Below are 14,894 nucleotides of genomic sequence, written 5' to 3' on the forward strand. Positions count from 1 at the left end.
AGAGAAAGAAACTGGCATAAAAGTACCTAAGCGTACCCTCATGAGAGAGAACTTCAGCCAAGATAGCAAAGTCCACAGTATAGAGGCTGTCACCTGTAACTACTACTTACTTACTGCATCTATATAGTTACCCATTTGAATTAGAATGAAAGTTGTAAACTAATTTTCCTAATAAAGAATATTAACCCTTTTACCCCCAGGCTATTTGGAAATTTCCAACCCTTAACCCCCAGGGGGTTATTTTTTTCCAGCACCTTTTGCAGTATATTTCTTTTAAATTGCTCTAACAGCCTAAATTTTTGTCATAGAGAGGTCAGGTTGGTCTCATTCTCTTGGGAAATGCCTGAATTTTCTCAAAAAATTATCAAAAATCTGAAAAAAAAAATTTTTATAGCATTTTTTTGCAAAGACGTACCGGTATGTCCATGGGGCTAAAGGGATGAGTTTTGTGAAACGTACCAGTACGTCCTTTGGGGGTAAAAGGGTTAAATAAAAAGAAGAAAGTTGATAAATTATCATTCCCATTTAAGAAGGTGACTACTATAACTGATGATAGCTGAACATTTTTACCCTAGACCCTACGTATTTGAACATATGATCTACAATTTTTCACTTACACATACTGTAATTCACATCAAAAGCTTGATTAAAATAAGTTTCCCATGTTCCATAATTAATGACAACAATCCTTCAACAGTACTTTCAAAGGCTGTGGAATTAAACCTTTACCAAACAGACTGATCAGCAACATATATCAATGTTTCCTTACACATCAGTATCAGAATGTCAAAGCATTACAGTCTGCTGACGGCCCCATGACTCCCCGTCACAGATGATAATCCACTCGTCACCAGTGTCTCCTTCTCCTTCATCTCCAAAGGCTGATATCTCCTGCAGGTCTGAGAGTGGTGAAGAACAGTGGTGGGAATGTAGATTCTTCCATTCGTATAGTCTGTCCACAAGCAATGGGTTCTCTGTGAATAAACAACAGTAATATATAAATAATAGATGACAGGAATGCAGTATAAAACTGAAAAAGGTAAACAATGGGGAAGTGAGGAAGAGAATTCAGGGTGGAAGAACTGGAGAACAGCATCAGGTGTGGTATACGACAGAAGGGAAGGACTATAAGGTGGTGATTAAGACCAGCTATGCTGTACAGTACCTTAATGAAGAAGCAAGAAACAGAGATGAAAGATGCAAAAATGAAAACGTTGAGGTTCTTACATGGGTAACAAGGCAGGATGAGATCAGAAATAAAATCATTAAAGGATCTGTACATGTAAACCAATTTGGAAAAAAAGCAATGGAAGCATGAATAATGAGGTTCAGGCACATGATGAGAAGGGAGGAGGAATATGTCAGGAGGGACATGCTAATCATAGAGCCACCAAGTAGGAAAAGGAGAGGAAAGCCTAAAAGGAGATTTATGGATTCATTAAGAGGAAATATGAGGGCAGTTGGTGTGGCAGAAGAGGATTTACAACCCCTGAAAGGGATAAACCAACTAGCAATGTAGCTTAGTTAGTAGTAGTAGTAGTAGTAAAAGTAGTAGAAGACAGCATTGTTTGGCAAGAAAATGTGGCCCATTCTTCAGTTTACAAAGTTGAAGCAAATTCAATATGTTCTTGACCCCCCTTAATCAGTGGGGACGTGGGGGATATATAAACCTCAGGTGACTAAATAAATAACAAATTTTATTTTCAAAATTCTATCTATTTCTATGAAACTTACCTGAGGTTCGTATGGAAGCTTTGAATGTTCTGTACATTAGAATCAACAAAACCTAGAGAGAACACCTCTCATCTTTTACAAGAACTCTATTCCAGATTGAGAAAGCCTGATATTACTACACAATGCCAGTATTGTAAGGCATAGAAAAATTCACCTAACAACAAATTAAAAGTACTTTGACCAATACCAATTACTCTAAGAAACAAAAGGCCAATTGCCAAATTACATTACGACATCACCTTCCATTACCAAAGGATCTAAAATCCGGAAACTTCTATAAGAAAACAAGACTTTTTGTTAATAATACTTGGCAAAAACTGATTTGGTACACCTCTATGCTGCTTTCTCAACCCTTTCCATAGACAGATTCTTATAGAAATTAACCCTTCTACCCCCAAGGCTATTTGGAACTTTCCAATCCTTAACCCCCAGGGGGTTATTTTTTTCCCAGCACATTTTGCAATATATCTTTTTTAAAGTACTCTAACATCCTTAATTTTTGTCATAGAGAGGTCAGATTGGTCTCATTCTCTTGGAAAATGCCTGAATTTTCTCAAAAAAATATCAAAAATCTGAAAAAAAAATTTTTATTGCATTTTTTGCAAGGATGTACCGGTACGTCCATGGGGGTGAAGGGATGGCTTTTGTGAAATGTACCAGTACGTCCTTTTGGGGGTAAAAGGGTTAAGAGAAGTAGCAGTACTCCTAATATCATGAAACAGAATTTTCAAGTTTTTCACTAGTCCGGGATCGAATTCATCGCGAGTTTTTGTTACTAAAACTCCATAAGAAAGAACATAGTATTCTTGGCGAGAGGATGTACATAAGCTGATCCTACAAACAAGATCCTACAAACAATTAGGTCTTCCTAATCCTATTCCCTTTGTCTTGATAAACTTTCAGTCCTAATTGGACACAGAAACCTATCCATGAAGGATTAACCCCTTACCTTTCTAAAGATGGAATGTAGAAAAATTCTTGCAGTCATTCTTGTCCCAAAAGCTAACTTTTCAATTATTGTAACACCATATTCAATTTCCAATGAACTGACTTTATAAGCAGAGGTTCAATTCAAGATGTTCGAGAATAGTATTAAGCAAGGACATATAATCCTTGATCGTGGATATTGAAAATAAAGAAACTTGATAATATTGTCCAAACTAGTTTTAGTCACTGATAATTTCCAAGATTTGCACCAATAAAAATAGACATGTCTCTCTCTTTGATACAGAATATCACTTGGAAGTTAAAAATAAAGTCTAAAAAGGTCTAGAAAACTTTTCTCTAATAGGGTTAGCTGAACCATATAGGGCCTTAGGTCCATGACTTCAGAGACAGGTTGTCTATTGGTCCCAAGAGACAACAGTCTAGCAATCTGACAGGAAAGAGCATAGACCCATAAACCCTTCCCTCTAAGAGGAAAAAGGAGCCACAAGAATCATCCTGCAGTTCAATGTCACTCTGAATTTGCTTATTACTGCCCAAATCATTGAGAACAGGGGGTTACCATAAATGTCTAGGCTCAATCAGTCCTTCAATATGACATCTACTTTCCATGTTAGAGGATCTGGTACCATTGAAAAAAAACACTTCCAACTTCTTGTTGAAAAGTCTTAACGATCTCTACAATGGGTTTTATCCACCAACCCCCAATTTCCAGGAAATTAGGTGTAGAGAACACTTGTCCGTGACTCAAATGCTAACGTCGTCTTTGGAACTATAGAGCAGCTTAACCCTTTTACCCCCAAAGGACGTACTGGTACGTTTCACAAAACCCATCCCTTTACCCCCATGGACGTACCGGTTCGTCCTTGCAAAAAAAAGCTCTAAGAATTTTTTTTTTTCATATTTTTTATATTTTTTTTTTTAGAAAATTCAGGCATTTTCCAAGAGAATGAGACCAACCTGACCTCTCTATGACAAAAATTAAGGCTGTTAGAGCAATTTAAAAAAAATATACTGCAAAATGTGCTGGAAAAAAAATAACCCCTTGGGGGTTAAAGGTTGGAAATTTCCAAAGAGCCTAGGGGTAAAAGGGTTAAAGTACGATGTTCTAGAACTAGAGTTCTGGAGCAGGTCCTTCAATGGGGAATAAGCCACATTATTGAGGGTGTAAAACTGTTGCTCATTAGCGCCTGCTACAGGAGGGATAGGAGCTCAGATAACCTAACCTAAACTTCTGTTTCAGAATCCAGAAGACTACAAGAATCTGGATCTTGGATAGGCGAGGGTTCAGCAATAGAAGCACCTGGATCAGAGAGATAATTAGGGGACTGCATGTCAGCCCTCAACTCTTATTATCTTATTAATTGTTACACTAGAACTGTTGGGCAAAACAACAGGAATAACTTGGGGTTTGTAGTAAAACAGGATATGCCAAAAGCACTACCAATGCCAGAAGATATATCCTTTTTAGACTGCAAGAACACGGCAAAATTTTCCACAAATTAGATCTACTTTCCTTTCACGTTTTGAGTCCACACAAACCCATTTATAAGAAATTTTGATATGATCTTTCATAAGTTGTCTTGTACGTCTAAACATTTTAAGCATCAACAGTATTGTTTACCTCATAAAAAAATACGATGTTTATAAAAATGTCCCCATAAACTACTTGCACAAATGCATTCCAACATTAGAAGGAAACATATGAGTTAACTAATTTTAATTCTAAAGTACAGTAATACTCAACATCTCAACCTAGAAAAGAGGAGCACTAACAACACAACCAATTGCAATAAGCTTGATGAGAACAACCAAAGAATAGACCACGCTTCTTGCCAAACAATACTATTTACAGTATTATATGCGGCAATAGTATGCAAGGGGGCTGGCAATGGGGAGTGAGGGAAAAAGACAAAAGATTTAAAAGATAGACATCGATAAATGGGCAGCTTTTCAAGGACAAAGCCGTATGAACCCCGGGCGAGTTTCACAGAAATAAAAGTAAATTAACACTGATGAAACTACATACTTTGCTCTGTCTAGAGAACAAAAGGGATGAGGAAGAAGCATTCATTAACCCTACTGTATAACTAAAAACGAAATAGGTTAAAAACGAATTTTCTCTTGTAGGAAGTGATAGGTTTATCTTTTACACTTAAAAGTCTATTAACAGGAAGATTTTAAAAAAGATTTCTACAGCCACAGGAATAAAACTTTTATCCAAGAGTCCAGTAACAGAATTAGTAGTATAAACAAAATAAATGAGAGATGTGGCAGCTAAGTATAATTAACCAGAAGTTGTAAAAAATAACAGTACTTACCCTCTTTTGCAATGCTGTTTTGCCGAACCTTGATCAACCAGTTTGAATTATGATCCACTTGTGTTGGGGTGCCTGTGACTGGTTGCTGGCCGGATCCTGATCCATACTTGACATCACGAGAATGTAGGAGAAAGTAGTCTCGCCTACAAAAAGAAAAAGAAATGAAATAATAAAGCCTTTCTATAATGAGTTGAGGAATTCTCTTTTTAAACTAAAAAATAGCTGGTCATATCTATTTATTATTATCATTATTATTATCACTATCCAAGCTACAACCCTATTTGGAAAAGCAAGATGCTATAAGCCCAGGGGCTCCAACAGGGAAAAATAGCCCAGTGAGGAAAGGAAATAAGGAAATAAATAAATGCAGTCATTCCATTAAGTATATTGAAATACAGTAATCAGTTTAAAGAGCATTTCTTTCTGAAAATCCTTCGGTTCAACTTTATCAAAGGAGCCTTTGTATATCGGCGGCCAGTTCCTCATGAGTGCATAGTAAATAGACACCAGCTAACCTAAACTTCCCCACCCTAACCTACAGGCCGTGTCCTTACCTACTTACCTAACGGGGGGGATGTGTGTTTAGCGGCCCCCTACACTGCCATATTCTTAGCCAGCCGTTATCATACTATGAGGTCTGGCGAGTAGGAAAGGAGTCACCGAACTGACATTAGGTCATTAGGGTACCAGGGAATAGCTACCGCAGCCTTTGTATATCAGCGGCCACTGCCTCCCACTCGGTTTAAAACTAGACATTAACTAACCTATATTTTCCCCCCTAACCTACAACCCGTGTCCTTACCTACTTACCTAACAGGGGGGGTGTAATGGCCCCCTACAATCTCCCATACACTGGCATATTCTTCCCCAGCCGTCATCATACATACAGGTGGCCGCTATCAAACATACACCCCTTACCAGTGCACTGTACCGAGATACTTCGAGGTGTGGCGGGTAGGAACGGAGTCTCCAAACAGATATTTGGTCATTGGGGTACCAGGGTAAAGCTACCTTCCTAAACTGGGTTAGCGGTGCAAGGGTAAATATAAGCGATAGCATCCATAAGCTAGTTATATGAAAACAATACTATAACTGCTCCCTAGTTATACTAGATTGGTCATTTACTGCATATAACTATAATAAAACCGAAACGTGATATATGATAAGAATATTCATCTATTATCTAAAAATATTATTAAATAGATTAAACTACATTTGAGAACCAGCCCACCACCGTATGACTATTTTCAATCAAGCCTGGATAGCTTTGCTCTGCTAAAGTAAGTTGAAATGTACAATATAACTTATATATTGATATAGGTAAGACTTAAAATAGAAATTAGAACCATTTTATGTATTAACACCTTTTAGGGGCCATAAGTTAATATGAATCGTAAGCGGGTCAAGACATTGGGCCTCAAGATTCAAGTAAAATCAACGAAATTAAGTTTATATTCTTAATGTATATATGACATAAATGATTTTTATAAATTTTTACAAAACTTTACATTAATCTTACCTAATAATTCCCCATGTAAAATAGACACTTTGTTAAAACACTTTTTTTTTTCAAAATAAATAAGGACCGAATCATCCAAACGTTTGTTTACATTCATTCTGGGATCCAATACCGGCAAGATAAGTAAAATGGTTCCAATTTTTAAATTTATTTTATATTTTTAAACACTTATTTATAGTTTTTGAGTGTTTTTATACTTTTTAAAAAAATTGAATATAAATTTTAGTTCTATTTTGATTTATTTTATGCTTTTCGATGCTAAAATACAGTAAGGAATATGAAATGTTAATACTTATGCTGGCATCCATTTTGTGTATTGTATTTCATTTTACAGTATATTATCATTACTTTATCCACCATAATGAAATATAATTAGTTAATTTAATACAATAAATATTTTATTCTATTACAATAATTACTTTATTATAACATTTTGATAAATTTATGCTAAATTATATTATTCACATTTAAGGTACACTACTATTTCTCATTTCTGGCTAGAATGATTTCATAGCTTAGCTTATTGTTCAGTCTCCATACATTATTATTATTATTACTATCCAAGCTACAACCCTAATTGGAAAGCAAGATGCTATAAGCCCAGGGGCTCCAACAGGGAAAAATAGCCCAGTGAGGAAAGGATATAAGGAAATAAATAACTGAAGAGAATATGGTAAAACAATATAAAATAAACGAAATCATCATTATTTTGATTGAATGTACATTATATTATGCATAAATGACCAATATTACATTAAAATGCAATGTTCAATCCATATATATGGGTTTAGTTATTTCAGTACAATGGGAAAAAATTATATTGATACGTATAGGCCTGTATAGGCATATATATAATCATATAAAACACATATTCGCAGAGTATACGTTAGTGTATGTGCTGTCCTTCATACATTATTATATGTCTAAGATATTTCAAACAGGTTCCATAAGTCAGCAAATTGCTATTTTTCATTCTTGTCCAAAAACAAAAGGAACTGTGACCCTTCTTTTCTCGCTTCTAAATCATCTCATTACTTTACTATCAAGGCTCATATATTCAGTTCTTAATTAGGTAAAAAAATCTGCTGTTATTCCTTTAATGATTGTCAAGTTTTGTTATTCTTTTCTTTATCAGTTTCCTTGTTTTACAACTCAACCATTTCTTTCGTTTTACTCCAATTCACTGTCTGATTGTGATGTTAGCAGATTCTTGAAAGATTTAAACTTATTTTACAATTTATGTTCGAATTTATTTCCACTGCATCACGGGGTAACATTTCTGGGAATCTGTGAGGTAGGTTTACATTAGTTTTCCTGGTCTTCAACTTGTGTCTCTAAGTGTAGAGATCAAAGTTTGTCGTTTCTTCCTATATCAGGTCTCTGTCTTTATCTCCCATCCAGTAGTGACTTATCACATTACATATTTATTGCTAAATGGTCAATTTGGTTACGATATTTTCTACAGATAGATCAAAGTATGCTTTTGTATATCTGTGTTCAAGCAGTGTGTTCCTTATTATCAGTTAATTTGCATAAAAAAATACAATTTCCTAATATAGAGTGCCATGATCTCTTCCCATTATGTAGAAACCACTTTGCTCCAAGGCTTTTTTTTCGAATCCAGTCAGTCTGGTTTCAGTGAATACATATATCCAGGCCATATTTTAAAAGAACTGACAAAGGCTTCTCTAAATTGCCATCCTAGTTCAATGTTGTTAAACCTTCCTCTGGATTTATCAACTTGATCTTATTTGCTTTTGAGATACTTCGCACCCTTCTCCCACTTGAAAAGGCTGCAAGAGACAAGAGAACATTTCTACCATCTTTGAGTTCACTAAAGGCCACTGATGTTTCTCCTTTTAATTCTCCCTTGTTGAAAACCTCAGTTAGATGTTGTTGTTGTTGGGGTATTAAAGCCAACACTTGTTGTTGGCACGGGCCTTTCCCTTGGTTGGCCCGTAGGTGATCAGTTAGATGCTTTTACAAGTATAGAATGAATTAAGGGTTTGTATAATATTATACATGCACATAATATATAGGCGTATATGTTATTACGCCACTGGTAACCATGTTGAATCGATCTAAGAGTCTGTGCGATAAGATTTTATATATGATAAAGGAGACAAAAACTAAAGAAAAACCAACTTGATTTATATTTGAAGAGACTATTTATATGTATAAATACTTTATACACTGTTGCGTATGAAAATGAAATAGAGGCACAAATTTGACTAGTTCGCCAACAGCAACTCATAAGACAGAGGAACCCTCTCACCTAAGTCACCTTATGTATTTTTGGCGGTAAATATCTGTTGTCTCATTGGCTGGTTGTATTTGACGTCAGACACTCGTATTTATGAATGAATGTTACGTATGGGGCCTAGGGGTGGAAAACCTATACGTATTTTAGATTAATTAGAGCTTGAAAAATTAAATTTTACAAAAAATAGTCTTATTAATACTATTAATTTTAAAATAAAATAAATAAAGAATCTTATTAAAGGCCGTAAATTAGAAAAATAAGTCATATTCGAAGGAATAATTGACTAACTTTCTGGCTACGATGATATATGTGCGTGTGTTCGTTTGTGCGTAAAGTCGTAGAAAAGCCTATACTATTTTAGATTAATTAAAGCTTGAAAAAATAAATTTCACAAAAATTAATCTTATTAAAATTATTAATTGTAAAATAAAATAAATAATGAATCTAATTAAAGACCATAAGTTAGACAGATAAGTCATGTTCGAAGGAAAAATTGACTAACTTTATGGCTACGATGTTTCATGCGTGTGTTCGTTTGTGCGTGAAAGAAGGTGATAACCAATCACAGCTGAGGAAGATGTAGCCAATCAGAGGACTGGAATGTACCACCAAGAGTAACGAGAGCTTATGGGTTGCTGTTGGAGAATCCTGCCCAATTAATTACCCGTAAATTTACATTAAAACGCTTACGAAAACAAAATAGGATGAAAAAAAAACGTCATTAACTAGAGCGTTTACCCGAAATTGCTCCAGTGAAGCTGATTTTTTTGTCAACAGCAGCTCATAAGTCGGAGGAACCCTCTCGCCTTATGCATTTTTAGCGGGAAATATCTGTCGTCTCATTGGCTGATACGTCCTCCGCTGTGATTGGTGGTTGTATGTGACGTCAGGCAATAGTATTTTATGAATGAATTAGACTCTGTAAGAGTGAAATATCTATACATATTGCAGATGAATTAGTTATGTTAAATTATAGTTTATAGTAAAAATTAACTTTTAATATAATAAATTTATTAATAAAATAGATAATAAATCTTGTTCGAATGCTTAAGCTGAATAAATACGTCTTGTTAGAAGAAATAATTAACTAGGTTTTGGCTACGATGTTTAACACGAGGTATGAATTTGTAAACAAATGTAACAAGCCAATCAGAGGGCTGGAATATCCCGCCAAGAGGGAGTTCCTACGATCTATGAGCTGTTCGAGAAACCAGTTAATTATTACATTTAAAGTTCAAACGCTTTGACACTATTCTCTCTCTCGCCAAAAACATCCCATAAAACAGAGGAACCATCTCGCCTTATGTATATTTAGCGGGAAATATCTGTTGTCTCGTTGACGGATTCGTCCTCTGCTGTGATTGGTGGTTGCATGTGACGTCATACAATTGTATTTTTATGAATGAAATTACGTGTCAGGCCTAGGGGGAAATACCTATATAGGTATACATGTTGTTGAGCTACTGGTAACCATGCTGAATTGGCCTAAGGGACTGTGCTTTAAGATTTTATATATGATAAAAAGAGACAAAAACTAAAGAAAAACCAACTTGATTTATATTTGAAGAGACTTTATATGTTTAAATACTTTATAGAAAACAATGTTTATCTTTTAAAAACTCCCAAATCATCACAAAACTTAAAAACTGAAAAAAGATTCTAATAGAGCAAAGTAATGACTTAAACAAAGTGCTGGGAGAGCAAATTACGAAAGTACTTTTGAGAATTAAGTTAATCCTTTACAGTTACAGATTCAGTTAATTTACTTAAAACAAATTCTAACTTACAAAAGATTAAACTATAACAAAGATTAAACTATAACAAAGAATAACAAAGTATAAACAACAACAGTTCAATAAAATTACATTGCAATTTCATGAAAGCACATATTAGGGAACAAAATGGATAAATGTTTAAGAATACTTTTAACACATCCCTCCAAGAGGAGACAGAACATTGTAGATTCAAATAAACTGATAGATTAGATTTTTGTGTACAGAAGAAAGTCAAAATCTGGAAGCATGTCAGCAATGAGGTTTTAATATTGCCTTTGATAAGCAATATCCCTATGTTATATCGCTGCAGGACCAAAACTGATAGATTAGATTTTTGTGTACAGAAGAAAGTCAAAATCTGGAAGCAGGTCAGCAATGAGGTTTTAATATTGCCTTTGATAAGCAATATCCCTATGTTATATCGCTGCAGGACCAAAACGCTCAAGAGTTAACCGTTTTTTTTTTTTAAATTTACTTACAAAAGACAATGGCTTACGGTAAAAAAAAAACTAAAAAAAGATTGATTTGTCTAAACTTTATTTACAAGAGACAAAGATGATTTATATAAGAATCAAATTTTTCAAGAGCACGAAGGAGAGCCCAAGCCGCCTCTTCCACTAATCTAGGAACTGAGGCTTCAGTTTACTCGTATATATAATCTGGGGTCGTAAATCAAGTCATCAGTCTGCATCAAAGCTGCTCCTACAGCCGCATCACTATCTTCTACTTTGAGATAAACAGCTTGTCTGATTCAGATAGCCTTCAACATAGAAGGCTATTTTAATAGCTGGAAATGCACGTTGACAATCTTCTGCCCACTATAGTCATTTTAATAGCTGGAAATGCACGTTGACAATCTTCTGCCCACTGTAGTCATTTTGATAGCTGGAAATGCACGTTGACAATCTTCTGCCCACTAGAGTAATTTGAATAGCTGGAAATGCACGTTGACAATCTTCTGTCCACTATAGTAATTTTAATAGCTGGAAATGCACGTTGACAATCTTCTGTCCACTATAGTCATTTTAATAGCTGGAAATGCACGTTGACAATCTTCTGTCCACTATAGTCATTTTAATAGCTGGAAATGCACGTTGACAATCTTCTGTCCACTATAGTCATTTTAATAGCTGGAAATGCACGTTGACAATCTTCTGTCCACTATGGTCATTTTAATAGCTGGAAATGCACGTTGACAATCTTCTGTCCACTATGGTCATTTTAATAGCTGGAAATGCACGTTGACAATCTTCTGTCCACTATAGTCATTTTAATAGCTGGAAATGCACGTTGACAATCTTCTGCCTACTATAGTCATTTTAATAGCTGGAAATGCACGTTGACAATCTTTTGCCCACTAGAGTCGATCTTAGGGCTGGCGAGATTAATCAGAGGTACAGCAACTACCGTAAATGTTCGTTCAGAACTTTATAAAATTAAGCCATGCTAAACAGAGCACTGAACTGCCTTGTTTACGGGAGTAGGAAATCCTTTAATGCATGTAACTGCCATCCTTGGGTGCAATCTTTCCGCTCCCGACATCCATGACCAGAGTTACAAGACTTTCCCAATGGTAGTTTTCTGCCAGATTTCCAAGGCGAAGAAACAGGTCTCACGAGCTTTAAAAGTTCTTCCCATGTATCGTCGTGGACCATTGTCATCGATGACATAATTTTATCTGAAAAAGAACATTAAAAAGGTTGAAAGGTTTCAACAGTATTTGTCATTTCAAAGGGGAAGAACAGTATTGAAATTTAACACATTACGTTAAAAGGTTTTAAGTTTTCAACAGCATTTGTCATTTCAAAGGGGAAGAACTGTATTGAAATTGAACACATTACGTTAAAAGGTTGAAAGTTTTAAACAGTATTTGTCATTTCAAAAGGGGAAGAACAGTATTGAAACTGAACACATTATGTTAAAAGGTTGAAAGTTTTCAACAGAATTTGTCATTTCAAAGGGGAAGAACAGTATTGAAACTGAACATTACATTAAAAGGTTGAAAGTTTTCAACAGTATTTGTCATTTCAAAGGGGAAAAACAGTATTGAAATTGAACACCTTACGTTAAAAGGTTGAAAGTTTTAAACAGTATTTGTCATTTCAAAGGGGAAGAACAGTATTGAAATTGAACACATTACGTTAAAAGGTGGAAAGTTTTCAACAGTATTTGTCATTTCAAAGGGGAAGAACAGTATTTGTCATTTCAAAGGGGAAGAACAGTATTGAAATTGAACACCTTACGTTAAAAGGTTGAAAGTTTTCAACAGTATTTGTCATTTCAAAGGGGGAAGAACAGTATTGAAATTGAACTACAGATATGATACAGGAAGAAGCCTTCATAGCATTTTGTCAAGGGTACTTATATAGTATAATCTTTATGAAAATTATTAAAAATATTAACATTTGCAACAATATTAAGATTCTTTTCAAAGGATTAGTGTCCTTATGGGTGGCAACAGAATTTAACTCCCGATAACCTTCAGAGACTCAAAGACTTACCTGGTTTTTTGGTAGAGGATGCAGGGGGAGGCCCATGATTTTATTACTTTTCTGCCAACCATTTCTTAACAAGAATAACACGTTCCATAGCTTTTTTGTAAGTGGTATTCTGTAGGGTCTCCGACACTAGATTAGTCCCAGGTGTCAATACCACATGTGAAGCAACAGCTGATGGTAGGGGTACATCTGAAAAAGTAGTAATATCAGCCAGTGGTATTCTGTAGGGTCTCTGACACTAGATTAGTCCCAGGTGTCAATACCACATGTGAAGCAACAACTGATGGTAGGGGTACATCTGAAAAAGTAGTAATATCAGCCAGTGGTATTCTGTAGGGTCTCTGACACTAGATTAGTCCCAGGTGTCAATACCACATGTGAAGCAACAACTGATGGTAGGGGTACATCTGAAAAAGTAGTAATATCAGCCAGTGGTATTCTGTAGGGTCTCTGACACTAGATTAGTCCCAGGTGTCAATACCACATGTGAAGCAACAACTGATGGTAGGGGTACATCTGAAAAAGTAGTAATATCAGCCAGTGGTATTCTGTAGGGTCTCTGACACTAGATTAGTCCCAGGTGTCAATACCACATGTGAAGCAACAACTGATGGTAGGGGTACATCTGAAAAAGTAGTAATATCAGCCAGTGGTATTCTGTAGGGTCTCTGACACTAGATTAGTCCCAGGTGTCAATACCACATGTGAAGCAACAACTGATGGTAGGGGTACATCTGAAAAAGTAGTAATATCAGCAAAGTATTTTCAAGCTGGGGACTTTATAATGCACGAAATGTCAGGCCAGATTATAAGTGTTACATATATAAAGTTAGCCTTTTAGGGTAGGAAGAATATCACCTGTAATCACAGTAGCCATAATTAACTGAATTTTCACTATAAATTCCATCCAATTTCTGGAGATGCACATGCACTAACCTATGGTTCTTAAGCCTACCAGGTGTGTAATATTATAATTACTTTCCATTAAGGTTTAACTGAATACCTCGTAAAATTGGCTCACTCAATTCTCTTTACTTTACAAATATGTCAACCCGAGCTGATTTGACCCAAATCAAAATACTAAGGTATGAACATGTTCTACACAATTTCGTCCTTACAAATTTCCGAATATTACTTCTATATAATTCAGTGGTTAGCTTGTACGCCTTACAAGCTCACCTCACATTCATAATCGCAGCATCCTTGAAAAGTTAAGACCGAATAGGTAGTTCGCCCCTTACACTTCAAAACTTTGAACTATAGGGGTCACTATTCTCTGTTGCACTACAAAATAAATACAAATAAATTCACCACAACTCATATACACTAAAACAAAACAATTGAACAAAATACAAAATCAACTCTTGCTGGAGCAACTTACGAAAAACTGGAGATACTTACAGAGTAATACTTAATAGTTACGCAGCGTCAGATAATCTGACCTTGAAACAAATTCTAACTTCCAAAGAAGACTAAACTTCACCCCAACAAGGAGAACTAAATACAAACAAAATCACAGTTCAAACAAGGATTACAGAGTAAATGCTATGGAAGTACAATTAAGGGGGAACTTCACGAAAAAGACAAAATAAATATTACTTGACATTATTAAAGCTAGCATAACATTATGTATACAAAGTACACACACACACACACACACACACACATATATATATATCATATATATATATATATATATATATATATATATATATATATATATATATATATATATATATATATATATATATATATATATATATATATATATATATATATCAAACCTTTAATATATTTCATAACTGAATTGTAAAGGTTAAGGATTTCACCTTCCCAATT

General features: G+C 35.0%; 1 long non-coding RNA gene and 1 pseudogene across 2 annotated transcripts; both read right to left on the minus strand.

The window, feature by feature from the left end:
- Positions 1-491: 491 nt before the first annotated feature.
- LOC137635785 (stromal cell-derived factor 2 pseudogene) lies at positions 492-5,878 on the minus strand (annotated as a pseudogene).
- Positions 5,879-11,077: 5,199 nt separating this feature from the next.
- Positions 11,078-14,525, minus strand: LOC137635781 (uncharacterized). Of its 2 annotated transcripts, none has more exons than XR_011042776.1 (3): positions 14,457-14,525; positions 13,059-13,244; positions 11,078-12,235 (listed from the first exon to the last, which is right to left on the minus strand). It is a non-coding gene; the product is annotated as an uncharacterized lncRNA (long non-coding RNA). The 2 variants fall into 2 exon arrangements; XR_011042777.1 differs by lacking the exon at positions 14,457-14,525 and adding an exon at positions 14,437-14,455.
- Between the last annotated feature and the right edge of the window lie 369 nt (positions 14,526-14,894).

Source organism: Palaemon carinicauda, unplaced genomic scaffold (genome assembly GCF_036898095.1).
Source record: "Palaemon carinicauda isolate YSFRI2023 unplaced genomic scaffold, ASM3689809v2 scaffold173, whole genome shotgun sequence".
Classification (NCBI taxonomy): domain Eukaryota; kingdom Metazoa; phylum Arthropoda; class Malacostraca; order Decapoda; family Palaemonidae; genus Palaemon; species Palaemon carinicauda.